The following is a 13,048-nucleotide window of genomic DNA, read 5'->3' on the forward strand; positions in this document are numbered from 1 at the left end:
TACTTCATATACTTATATTATGGTAAACTTATCCAATGTATTCCTTTTGATAAATCCAGTGCCATTGAAAAATTATTACTTTAGAACAAATGGTAACATTTGGCAATGTGGGGAAAATGCTAGATGAAAGAAGGACTTTTGATTTGTCTTCAATAATACAGTTTAATTATCTTAAGTATGTTTTAAAGTGTAAAAGGAAATTCTGAAATACCCTTAAAAATAATCACAGATAGGGCCTGGGAGGAAAAATTAGTAAACTATTCTTTCCCTCAAAGAGCTCACCTATGTTAATCATACATTAAAATATAGTGTACTGTGACGTTTGCTAGATAATACAGGTAACACACAGGATGCTAAAGCAGAGAGAGGATATCCAGAAACAGTTTCCAGGGAAGATGTCTTAAACATAAAGAAAAATTAAGCAAATAAATGAGTTAAACAGAGAGAAGAGATTGGTTTAAACAGGTCTTGGAGACAAATAGAGATTTTTGAACTGATATACCTTCGGTGGAGGGTATATATGATAAATAGCTGAAGCCTAGAATTTAACATATACCAGGGTAGTATTATATGGACTAGTGCCAAATAGTCTAAGAATTTTTTCCTTGATAGCTGTGAGTGTTTTTCAATAATTTTATGACATTATCAGATCTAAGTTTTAGGAAATTCTCTCTAGACCTGATTTGGAGGATGTATTAGTAATATTAAAACTTCAATAATGGGGCTTCCTTGGTGGCGCAATGGTTGAGAGTCCGCCTGCCGATGCAGGGGACACGGGTTCGTGCCCCGGTCCGGGAAGATCCCACATGCTGCGGAGCGGCTGGGCCTGTGAGCCATGGCCACTGAGCCTGCGTGTCTGGAGCCTGTGCTCCGCAACGGGAGAGGCCACAACAGTGAGAGGCCTGCGTACCGCAAAAAAAAAAAAAAAAAAAAAAAAAACCACAAAAAACTTCAATAACGACATCACTTTCAAGCAATTACTATTTAGGAGGTCAAATAAATTAGCCTGAAAGGCATTTTGATCACATTCTCTTAAAGAAACATTTAAAACAGAGTAGTTGTGTAGAATACACAATCTATTGATATTTGAAAAACACATGATGGGCATATTTTTATTTTAGAAGCCCTAAATCATCCTATCTCACTTTGAGGACTTTAATATGATTGGAATTATATTGTAAACATTATTGGGAATTATAACTTCAAAACTTTAATATGATTTTCATGAAAATTTCTATTTATTCTATGATGTTACTCTCAGTTCTGCAGTTGAAAACACATTAGTTAGTACTGGAAGTCTAAGTATAACCTTTCTGCAGGTGTAGTTCAACCACAGTAGGTGATTAAAAGCATCAGTTAGAGATATGTAATTATAAAGTATGCGGCAATATAATTATACCGATGAATTTCTCTTTGTGTTTTTGTAATATTGATAGCTATTTAATACACAATTATCTTAAAAAATAATATAAAATCATTCTTTAAGAATGTCTCCTTTTATTTCTGAAAGCCAATATTATCATCAGCTAAAATTTTCAATAGAAGCATTTCATTTTTTTTTTTTAGTTCTTTTATTCTGATTCTTTCCATTCGTTTATAGGGAATACTGAATCTTTTAAACATCTTATGCAAAACATAAAAGGCTATATTGATTTCATGTCATTTTTTTGAGAACTGGCTCTAAATATTTGTTTTGAAAAATAATTTAATGTTTGACACTCATTATAGTGAGATCGAGAATTCAGTGAAAACTATTTTTAGTAATAAAGGTTTTTAGTAATATAGATTTGTAGTGTTTTTCAGTACTTAGCTTTATAGATATATGTTTCAGGTGACATATACTGTCATTTTTATGTCCTGAAAAAAGTTTTTTTAAGTGTTCTAGTAATACTAAAATACTTAGATTTTATGTTATCAAACATTTGATAAATGTTACTTCTCATGTCTAAATTAGCTATATTCAAAAATAGTCAAAACGCATATAAATTTTTTTTTATTTAGCAAAACTAAAATGCAAGAAATTGCTAAATGCATGAAAATAGACATTTCAGAATAAAGAGATTCACACTATTCCAATTTTGTTTTCATAAGATTGTCTAATTTAGAGAAATGTAATGGCAATTTCATGTTGCCTTTTTATGTGTGTATGTGTACGTATACACATACACACAAATAGACAGAAAACAATAAAATTAAAGCCCCAAATAAGTCTGATCTACATGCATTCATATATTAATAAAATAATCAAGAATCCTATAAAATTTTACTATTTGCTTCATCACTATTTGAATCCTTATATGTAATAACTTAGTGTGCTTATCTTATAAAGTATAAAGGTCTGTACTTAAATTGACATGTTTTAAATTTGCTACATAATGGTAAGTGTATTAGAAATATTAATACTTGTTTTTCTTGTACAGAGAAAACATGTTATTAATAGACCTGTTTAATTTGTAAATAAATTAGGAGTATGGGATTAACAGATACCAACTACTATATACAAAATAGATAAGCAAAAAGGATTTACTGTATAGCACAGGGAATTACAATTCAATATCTTGTAATAACATATAATGGAATGTAATCTGAAAAAAATATAACTGAATCACTTTGCTGTACATCTGAAACTAACACAATATTATAAATCAACTCTACTTCAAAAAGAAAAATCAAAAAAATGTTTAAAGTAAAGATATATTCATGAGTCTTAATTTTTTTCTTCTTATGTAGAATAACATTAGTCACTTTCATGTGACTAGACATAGAATGTTGCAATTCTATGTTGACTAGAATAACACTTAGAGGACATGACTTAGAGCAAGCATTGGCTCCAACACCAAATATGGAATATATGTTCCCAGAGTTTTTTTGTGCTATATAGAAATGTGGGTCTTTTCCATTCTTGCTTTATGTACTGGTTCAGAAATAAAAACAATTCTACATGCCTTGGGAAGAGCTCCTGAAAAATATGATAATCCAAAACATAAATGAAAGTAAGGTTATGTTAATGTATGAGAAAGGAGTGTGATTGTCAGTTAAGTATTAACAGTGTCTGCAATATATCTGAAGACATCCTTGCCACTCTTCTGTATCGCTTTTCGCTTGATGCTTTCTTGGAAATTTATCTGGGACCCTTAGTTAATATCCAGTTACACAATGCACAATATATTTTCCTCCTTGAGGTCATTGAACTTGGCTTATAGTATTGAAACAGGAAATATGCAGAGTTAGCACATCATTCTTAAGCTTTGGATACTCATTAAAAAATTGAATACATTCTCAAATTTTGAGGTCATTTAAATAATGTTAGGATCAGCTTCTTCAGTCTTGGTCTCTTTCCCCCATGTTTTCAAAATTTGTATACTTTTTTCCCCCATAATAAATTGCCTTAACAATAATTAGTGCTGTCTTTGGCAACATGTTACTGAGTAGTTAAGTTAGCTCTTTTAATTAGACTATCAATGAGATTTAAGTCAAGAGTTCAATTGCATAGCAAATCATTTAACTTAATCATGTTCCTCCTTATTCTAGAAAACTCTCCTGAAAATCTATTTATTCATTATAAGAAAGTTGATAAGAATAAAAGAATGGGCTTAATATATCAGTTCAAACTAGTTAATAAATTCAAAGCACATATTCTAATAACTCCAGGTGAATAGTATTATTTTCGGATACACTTTTGCACAAAAATATTGTATAACAAGGAAAATCAGGGCAGAGAAAGGATCCATTCCCTCAGAGAATAGCTATGGAAAATTAAACATGATGTTATATACAGTCTGAGATAGAAAGCAATGAATATAAAATCTGTCCCTAAATGTAAGGTAGAGAGAAATTATCTATTTCTTTGTCTGTCTATCGATCTATCTATTCTTCTTTCTTTCTAACTACCTATCTATCATCAATCTATCTACTCATTTAGTAGAAGAATAGAATTATAAAAGATCTTCTCTTTCTACCATACTACTCTTTCCTCTTCTTTATCTGGGCCTCATTAAAGGTATTAAAATAATTTTTTAAAGCTTACAAAGTCTCGGAGTACTTCACATGTTTGTAGTGAGGGAAGACATTTATTTTTAATTATGTGTGTGAAATTACAAATTGTGTGAAAGATGTTTTCATTTAAAGAAGGTAATATTAATGAATGTCCATTAGCATACCTGTGCTAACTACTTATAACTAATAGTTATTAGTTTATAATTACTCTACATAAGGGTGCCTAATTCATCATAATATAATCATATAATGTCTCACTACATTCAAACTGATGCTATTGCTATTGTTTCTGATATTTTTCTACTCCAATTTTACTGCTATATATTTGCTCCCTTAAGACTTATGATTTATTTAATTTTAGTGATTAATATACAACATCCCTTTTACAATAAGACTTCAATATTTCTGTCTACATGGAAATATCATTAATACCTAGCTAAGGATTCTGATTATCTTGAAACTCTATTGGTTTTCTCATAAAAATGTAAACCTGTACTCAACAAGCGTTGTGCTGTGGGATGTTTTCAAAAGCACCTCTAATCTCCACTCATCTTGCATTCTCTCCAACAGAAATTCAAGCAGCCCATCACTTTATAAAATTCTGATTGAAGTCATATCTATCTTACAAGGCTTAATATGTTAAAATATGCTAAGAGTTTGGAAACTTCTGATCAAAGTAGCTATCAAAATGCAAAATATTACTGTCATTGTTCTCAAAAGGTAAATAGCAATCATTCATGGGCTTTGTACATTGCCCTCCAGTCACTGTGATCTGATCTGCTCCATGAAACTAGTTTTCCATTGATTAAATGTTCTTATCTCTGTTGCCACGTTAATCTTGTGTGGCATCCAAGCTTTTATTTTATCTTCTTTACACAGTCTCCTTCAGGCTCTACAAATGTGAGTAAACTTTAAAGGAATTACAAAGCAATAGTCATCCTTTTGTTCTCAATAAGTTGTTTTTCATAAAACATTCTGTAAGTCGCTAAGTTTCCCTTAGTTTTCTTTAGATTACCTTTTCTTTAAGAACTGAAAATAGCTTTAATAGAAGATTTTGCTGTCCTCCGAAGAATTACTGTTACATGTAAATAATCAGTCAAGTCATTTATGTGATAGGCTATGGTCCTCATATAGAATGAGGGAGTGGGAAGAAGAGGAAGAGTAGAGGAGTTCAACTGCTGGCCATGAATTAGGATAAATTGTGTTACTTAATAACACATTTGGTGAGGAGTATTGTTTTCATTGTAACATTAGTTCATTAGTTATGAACTATAATATGAACTATTATTATATATAATAAAAAATTATCTATATTATATATAGATAATATCTATATATTATTCAGCTAATGCTCATTTATCACAATTATGTAATACATTAAAAGTCAAACATTTTCTCACAGGATGACTTTTGACTTTGACAAAATCTAATATTCTACAATGTAAGTCGTGCAGAAGTTATAGTTTGCTGTAATAAATTCAAGATAATATAGCCTCAGCTCTGGATACAAGTGTCAGGCTGAAGCAGTTCAAGGAACTTGATTTCTTGAGTCTACCAAGTTATTATGTATAGGATATATGTTTTGGTTGTACTCTATTATATATGGGATATGTGTTTTGGCAATCTCTCTATTCTGGTTGAGGTCCTGACAGTTTGTTTGAAACACCAGATAGGTTTGACTATGTCTCACACACGAAAAAATATATTCTAAATATCCAGCATAATCTCCTAATAATGCCTAAAACAGTATTTATTAAGACACATCACCTGATTCTAATTTCAAGACCCTGGGGAGAAAATGTCCTTTAAGTGACCAGTTGCCTCTATAGTAGGCAGCAGAGAGAGAACAAGGAACAACTGCCACAAGCTAAAGAATGAAAATTTTATGTTAGATATTAGAATTAGCTTTCCACACAAACGGCAATTGGGTTTGAATTATACTTCCTAAAAGCAATGCCAAGGGCTATACCACTTTATATATTCAAAACCTAGAAATATTACAAAGAACCACATAATAGATTGCAAGTGGCGAATGTCAGAGTGAATGGTTTTTGTGTCTCTAAACTATAGGGATGAGATATCTACCTAAGAGTCTGCAAAATCCACGCTGTGGTATATAAGGTGATAAGATGCTGTCTGAAATTATTATATAATACTATATTATATTATATTATATTGTATATTTAGATTTACATTTTCCCAAAAGTCTTCCTGTAATAAAAAATATTTACAAGACACTGTGCTCTACAGAATACCATGAGGTTGGTACATTTTAAAATTGTCCTTAAAAACAAATATTTTACTAATCATATTTTGATCACATAAAGATGGTAAATAAATTATTCTATCTATCATTTATCTACTTATTCATCAGAGTTGAAGCACTACATGACTTGGAAATAATTCAAAAACGTGGAATAACTTTTTTTATCTACTATCTATCCATCCACCTCAGTCATGGATATCCATATTTGCCCAACAGTAAAGGAAACCACCTGCATGATTCATGGCTTATCTTTAGCTTAGTGTTTGATCCTTTTTTATGTTTTGGTGGCAGAATAAAGTTTGGTGTTTGTTTTGTTTTGTTTTCCATGTACCCTGACTTAGAATGCCATTTTCTGTTCTTAAAATTATTACAACTGAAAATAAGTTTGGTTACATGTGATTTTCTCAGCTAATCCCCTTTATTCTCTATATTTCAATGTGTCCAGACAAACAAGTACAAAGAGAATTCCTCTCAGCCCTTAAATGTGACATTAGGGGCATCTATGTTCACTTACAGTGGAGGATCAGAAGGAATCACAAATCACCTGGTTATTGCTTTTGTGACTCAGTCTGCAAAATCAGTTCTGGAAACTCTAGTCTACCATTCCTAACAACTCTAGCCCAATTTTCTGAACTTCAGAAACAGTTATTGTGCATATAACCATATTAGAGAGTATAATATACCATCTTATATAATCTGGTATTATATATAGGAGTCAAATAAAAGAGGCATATATGTGATTACACTTTCCTTGAAAAACTGGAATTGAAAATAATTTGTTAAGCATTTCAGGCAAATAAGTGGATCTTTGTTGCTGTTGTTTAGCTTAATTTTTTTTTATTGTGTTTTTTAGCACAAGTATTTGCCAGCAATTTCTAACCAAAAATCTACTGGATTTTGAGTTGCTTTTTTGGTAATAAGGCAACCCAAAATAAATCTCTGGTTTTGATGACAATATTATGTAAATATATCATTATGGACTGAATTGTTTTCCACCAAAGTTCATTTGTGGAAGCCCTAAATCCAATGTGGCTGTATTAGAGGTAGGGATTTTAAAGAGGTAATTAAGGTCAAAGGAGGTCAAAAGGGTGGGGCCCTAATCCAATAGAACTGGTGTTCTTATAAGAGGAGGAGACACCAGGGGTGAGTTTGCACAGAGCAAAAGCCATATAAGGACACAGAGAGAAGGTGGCCATCTGCAAGCCAAGGAGTGAGGACTTAGGAGAAATCAAACCTGCTGACACTTTGATCTTGGATTTCCAGGCCCCTGAAATATGAGAAAATAAATTTCTGTTGTTTAAGCCAACCATTCAGTGGCATTTTGTTATGACAGCCCTAGCCGACTAATACAAACCCCATAAGCAAATCAGACTCTGGGTTCAAAGGAGAGTTGTGTTCTTACTATCAGAACATATCTTCAACACACACAATGGTGTGCAGCACAATTCAGTCGACTGAATTCAAGATCCATGTAAATTGCCAGCCATCCTATCCACCACCTGACTAGGATAAAAACAAATGAGTAAGTAATACAATTTTCAGGTTCCTTGATTGGATGCAACAAACAGGCTACTGTTTAAAAGCTGACAGGTATTTAATTATTTAGAACCCTATGCTGAGAGTTTGAGTATCAGCACAATCTACTCTGATATCATAAAATTTCTCTACTAGAATTGGGGTTGTATTTGTCATTGCCACAGGAGAGCAGAATACTTTTGGCTGACCAAGGACAAAGGACAGAAGGGATTCTGGAACTTCCAGACATACTTGCATTAATCCATTATCCTCTGTGCAAAGACTAGAACAATATTTGAATTTGGTGAAAGAATAATTGTGGTTTTCTTCTGGACTATATCTACTGTACTGCCTGTGTCTGGAATGTTTATGAGGTCCTCAGAGTCAAGAATGACTCTTTTACTGAAAAATTTCTAGGCACATCCATGACAACAATCATTTTTGTTATTTTAGGTATAAATATATTGGTTTTCCTGTTAGGTTTTCATCATCTGGAAATCAAAGACCATGTCTGATATGTTACTTTAACACTTACAAATGTGAAGTATACTTTTATTCAGAAGTCTTTAATTGATACATTTATTTTACTTTTTTTCACCAGGAAATATTCCTGCTTCTGATTATCTGACTAAAAAGGAAGTTAGGAGAAAGGACACTTGCAGAATGAAAGGGTTTGTTCTTAGTGAAAGATTTGAAATATGGCCTTACTCTTGAATGTACTTAGGACGTATATGAGTTATCATTCTCTTTTTAGGATAAGTGATCAGATAGGTGAGGGCCTAGTTAAATAATATACACTTGCTACTTCATGAAAATATTCAATATCAGATACCCCACACCTTCCTAACCTACACTGAGAAAATAGTAATGATAAATAGGGGATAAAATGATATGTTTCAATATCTGTGACAGAGGGAAAAATACTTTGAAATCTTCAAATTACTTTTAGTCAGTTTAGGCAACAACAGAAAATCTATAACAGAGACATATTCAGCTCATGCTTTTCCCACCACACAACTTAAGAATGTGCCTAGGAAGATTTAAAAAAAAAAAAAAAGAAAAGAACTGTTCATATTAAATTAAAATTATGTTTATTACTCAAAGATTAAGACCATAAAAATAAAAACAAGAAAACTAAGATATTGAACATTCTTAATATCCTGCTTTCAAAATCAAAAGAAAACAAAATTCGTAATATAAGCAGTTAAAAAAGAAACATTATTTCACCTACCTATTTAGTAAATACAGTGCCTGAAATATTTGCAAGGAAGAATAGTGGATAAAAGCCTTGTTTCTATATAACTGATACTATTGATACTTACTAATCTGTCTTGTGAAATACAAGTGAATTTTTAAGACTGAGAAATAGACTATTTGTATTTATTTGGTAATTAAACTGATTTATAATTACAGAAAAATGTTGGCAAAGTGATCATTGACATTAAAACTTTCCATATATTTTATTCCCTTTGCAATATCAACATTTTTCATGATCCAGACTTAATTAGATGCTTTTACTGGAGTCAGAATAATTATAGCATTTTAAAAATAATATAATACAAAGTATAATATAACTTCAGATGCTAGAGATGCTACCAATTTTTATGCTTTCATCTAAATATATACACATATAAAAGACGGTAACAAATAGTTTTGCTCCATTACTTGTTGTCTAGGTAAAATATGGATAATTGGGGTAACTATATTATATTTTGAAAATTCAGGTAGATTCACATTTACCACTGTTTTATACTGTATCTAAGAGATTTAAAATTACTTTTTGTTTATTTTATAAAGACTATTTTCTTAAATATATTGTAATATCAATGTATTGCACTATTTTCTGAGAAATTTGAGGCTCTCTTGAATGAGACCCCTGGACACACTGACCTAATAGCTCTAATCTACCTTTTCTGGAAGACAATTTCAGAGCTTCCAGCTGTGTCTCTGAAGAACAGTATCTCTGCCTTTCTTGGAGGTTAATCCTACCATCTTTGCTCAAACCTCTATTCCACGTCCTCTCTCAGGCCTTCTTTTCCCTGCATCTTTCACTTCTACTTATTTCTATTAGCAAATTTTCCTCAAAGTAAATGTATGTTCAAATCTCTTCTACTTTAAAATAAATCAGATATGATATAATTCTCCCTCACCACCAAATATCTTGAATGACAGTTCCTTATTCACTGTTTTTACTTCCTTACATGCAATCCCCCTTCAATCTGCCTCAAATACACATATCCACATTATTAGCTATTCCGACAAATCTGTGTCATCCTGCAGTACCTCTCATACCATCAACTACCCATTTACAGGAAACAGAAACATGAGTTAAATTAGTTTCCTTCATTTTCCCCAGGGTTTACATCCAATTATTTTTCTATCAAGATTTGTTGCTCATACATTATTATCACCATTCAAGTCTCTCTTTCGTTTCTGATACAGTGTCGGGGAGGAAGAAAACTTTCCTTTGCCCTTCTAGGTTCTTCTGTCTGGTCTAAGAATTAAATCGCCATAAGGCAGATAAACAGGAGAACATCAAATTTAATTCTGTACATATGGGAACCCCACATACATGACAGGTTAAGACAGAAAGGTAAAGTAAGGTATATAGGCCATATACCTAAGGAATGGGACAGAGGCCTGGGGCATCCAAGGATCGGAGGATTATTCACAGGGCAGCAAGAAGAAGAGCAGATGGTTAATAATTAGATGTTTGCCCTGCCACATAGATGGGGTCACTTAGATAAAATTTGTCTCTGGTAGTAACTCTTTTTCAGGAAAAAATCTCCAATTTAAATTCTTCAAGGTAGTTAAGGCAGGGACAATTGTTTCCCTTGAACCCAAAGGGTCTCCTTTAGCTCAAAAAAATCCACATGCCAAAGTGGCACATTTTGAAGAGGGCTGTTCTGAACCCCTAACAACATTCCCTACATTATTTAAAATATTTATAATTTTTCATCTGACTATGGAAAGAGTTCTTTCTGTTGTTTTCCTCCCCCAAACTTGTTTCATTTCAGACTTTCAATGAGAGACATTGTTAAAATGTGTGTTTTATCATGTTTTCCCTGCAAACACTTTAGTGTCGCTTTTGGCATTAATTAAATTGTTACATCAATTTTATAAGAATTAAAATTAGGATGCTATAAAGTGATATTTTGGTTTGTAATATTATTTGAATTTTTATAAATTGTTTACAGCTGTTCTTATCAGCTACATCTAACATATCCCTTAATTTACAGAAGCTTAAGTAAATTTTATTATTTACCTATTTAAATTATTTGCAAATTGATTTTATAATTAAATGCATTAAATCATCATTATTTTTGCAGTATTATTTCCTTCTGATAATATTTATAAGCAATTTGTATATGGCATTTAAAAATATAAATTTGATATTCTTCTAGAAAGCTTACCTGAATTTAACTAAAATATTCAGATATTATTAGTAAATCAGAATGTCATGCCATGTTATTATGTTGATCAGACCTGATGATACTCTACAAAGTTAGTGGATCATTGATCATGCCACAAATACAAGGATGCTGGAAATGACATTGATGTAGCAGGTAGGTATTTGATTTTCAAAATTCAAACCTGGAGAAAAGCTAAATAGTTGATTTTTTTAGTGAACAGCTGGGCAAAATCTAAATTTAACCCTATTTGTGTTTGTATGTAATATTAAAATTTAAAACTTAGTATTTTATGTAATATATTCTGACATATTTTTTTTTGGCCCAAATTATTTCACTTAAAAATTATGTTGTCTACTCATTAAATTGATTTTATTTTTCATTTATTAGCTTCCAGTCTGCCACTCAAAGATGTTAAAATGAAGTATAAATTATTGGTAATATATATTACTGAGACATCAGGTTTTAATACCAAAAGAGAGTTCCTTGGTACCAGGATACTTTTAAGAAGAGACTGGAACTTTGCATCATGGGAGAGGGCCATTTGGACAGCTGTGAATGAGACTGAGAATTTTGAATATTGATGTTCCTCTGAACAACTTTAGCTGAGGAGACAGCTTTAGTTTACCACATCTGAGGGAACAAGCCTTCTATTTGCTATATAACATATTTTCAATAACTGCTTTATCAAAATCTGATATTGATTCTCCTCCAGGTTCTTCTCCCATTCACCACCACATCTTATTGCTCTCAAGTACAAAATGAGTTAGATTCCAACATAGTCTTGAATATAAATATTGAAGATTTATTCTAGAAAGAGATAGCCTATACACTGAAAGGGCAAGCCTACAGTAATTTATATTATTAGGATTTTAAAGAGATTATGTGGGAGGTGATTTCAAGAGTGTTAAACCAAGTAAGAACAAATAATAGGCTTAGTAAAGCCAATCTCTTTACTATGGATATAGTCACCTAGAAGTTCAGATTTAGTATGTTGATTCATGAACATGGGCATGGAGTTATGGTTGCAGTATTTCAACAATGGTCACCTGGACTAATGAATGACCAACAGTTAATATCCTTCAGTTTTACCTTTCAGAGTCCTGAGCAGGAGTTAGAAATAATGTCTATTTCTTCTTTACTATCCTTTCTTTTTTCCCTTACTGTGAAAAATAACAGTGTACCCCAAGTCATACACTGGACCCATTGCCTGCTTGAACAAGGCTGTGGGTTTCTTGGCTACAAGAAAGTGTTGGTACTCAATACAGTTTAGATGTGTTTTAAAATTTTAAAAATGAGTATGAAAGTTTTAAAAAGGTCAAAAAGTGGGACCTTTGGCATGCTGCAGAGAAACCTCTTTCATTACCAGAGATTTAGAAAAGGCACTAGTGAAGGAAGCACCACTATTCTTGAAGTAATCTCTCTTGAGTGTCTTGTTTTGGTTGGAGGTAACCAAATCTCACCGCCATCAAACTGTGCCATTTCATTATTTTTTTAAGATTTGTATCATTTTCCAAAGTTGTGTTTATTTGTTTTGATTTTCATTGTATTTTTACCCACTAAGACACCATTTTCATGGTGAATGAGAGCAGGAACCATGGTGCTTGCTCATGCTATATCATCCCTAGCCTTATTTATAACAGTTCATGACCCAAACCTGGTGGTCTATAAATAAAAATGGATAGGTAAATGAAGGGATGGATGAATGATACATTAACAGAATGAGATAAGATAATTCAATATGTGCTGATCCCCAAGGACCTACTGTTGATAAATGGCTTTGAATTTGAAGGATATTAGGATTTATTGAAGAATTTGAGAAGTAACATGATCTATCTGTGTTTTTAGAAAGAGTACGTTG

At 31.9% G+C, this 13,048-nt stretch overlaps 1 pseudogene; it reads right to left on the minus strand.

Annotated features, from left to right (window-relative positions):
• Positions 1–13,048, minus strand: part of LOC132422489 (ectonucleoside triphosphate diphosphohydrolase 6 pseudogene) — a 185,480-nt pseudogene that overhangs the window by 70,548 nt on the left and 101,884 nt on the right.

Source organism: Delphinus delphis, chromosome 3, assembly GCF_949987515.2.
Source record: "Delphinus delphis chromosome 3, mDelDel1.2, whole genome shotgun sequence".
Classification (NCBI taxonomy): domain Eukaryota; kingdom Metazoa; phylum Chordata; class Mammalia; order Artiodactyla; family Delphinidae; genus Delphinus; species Delphinus delphis.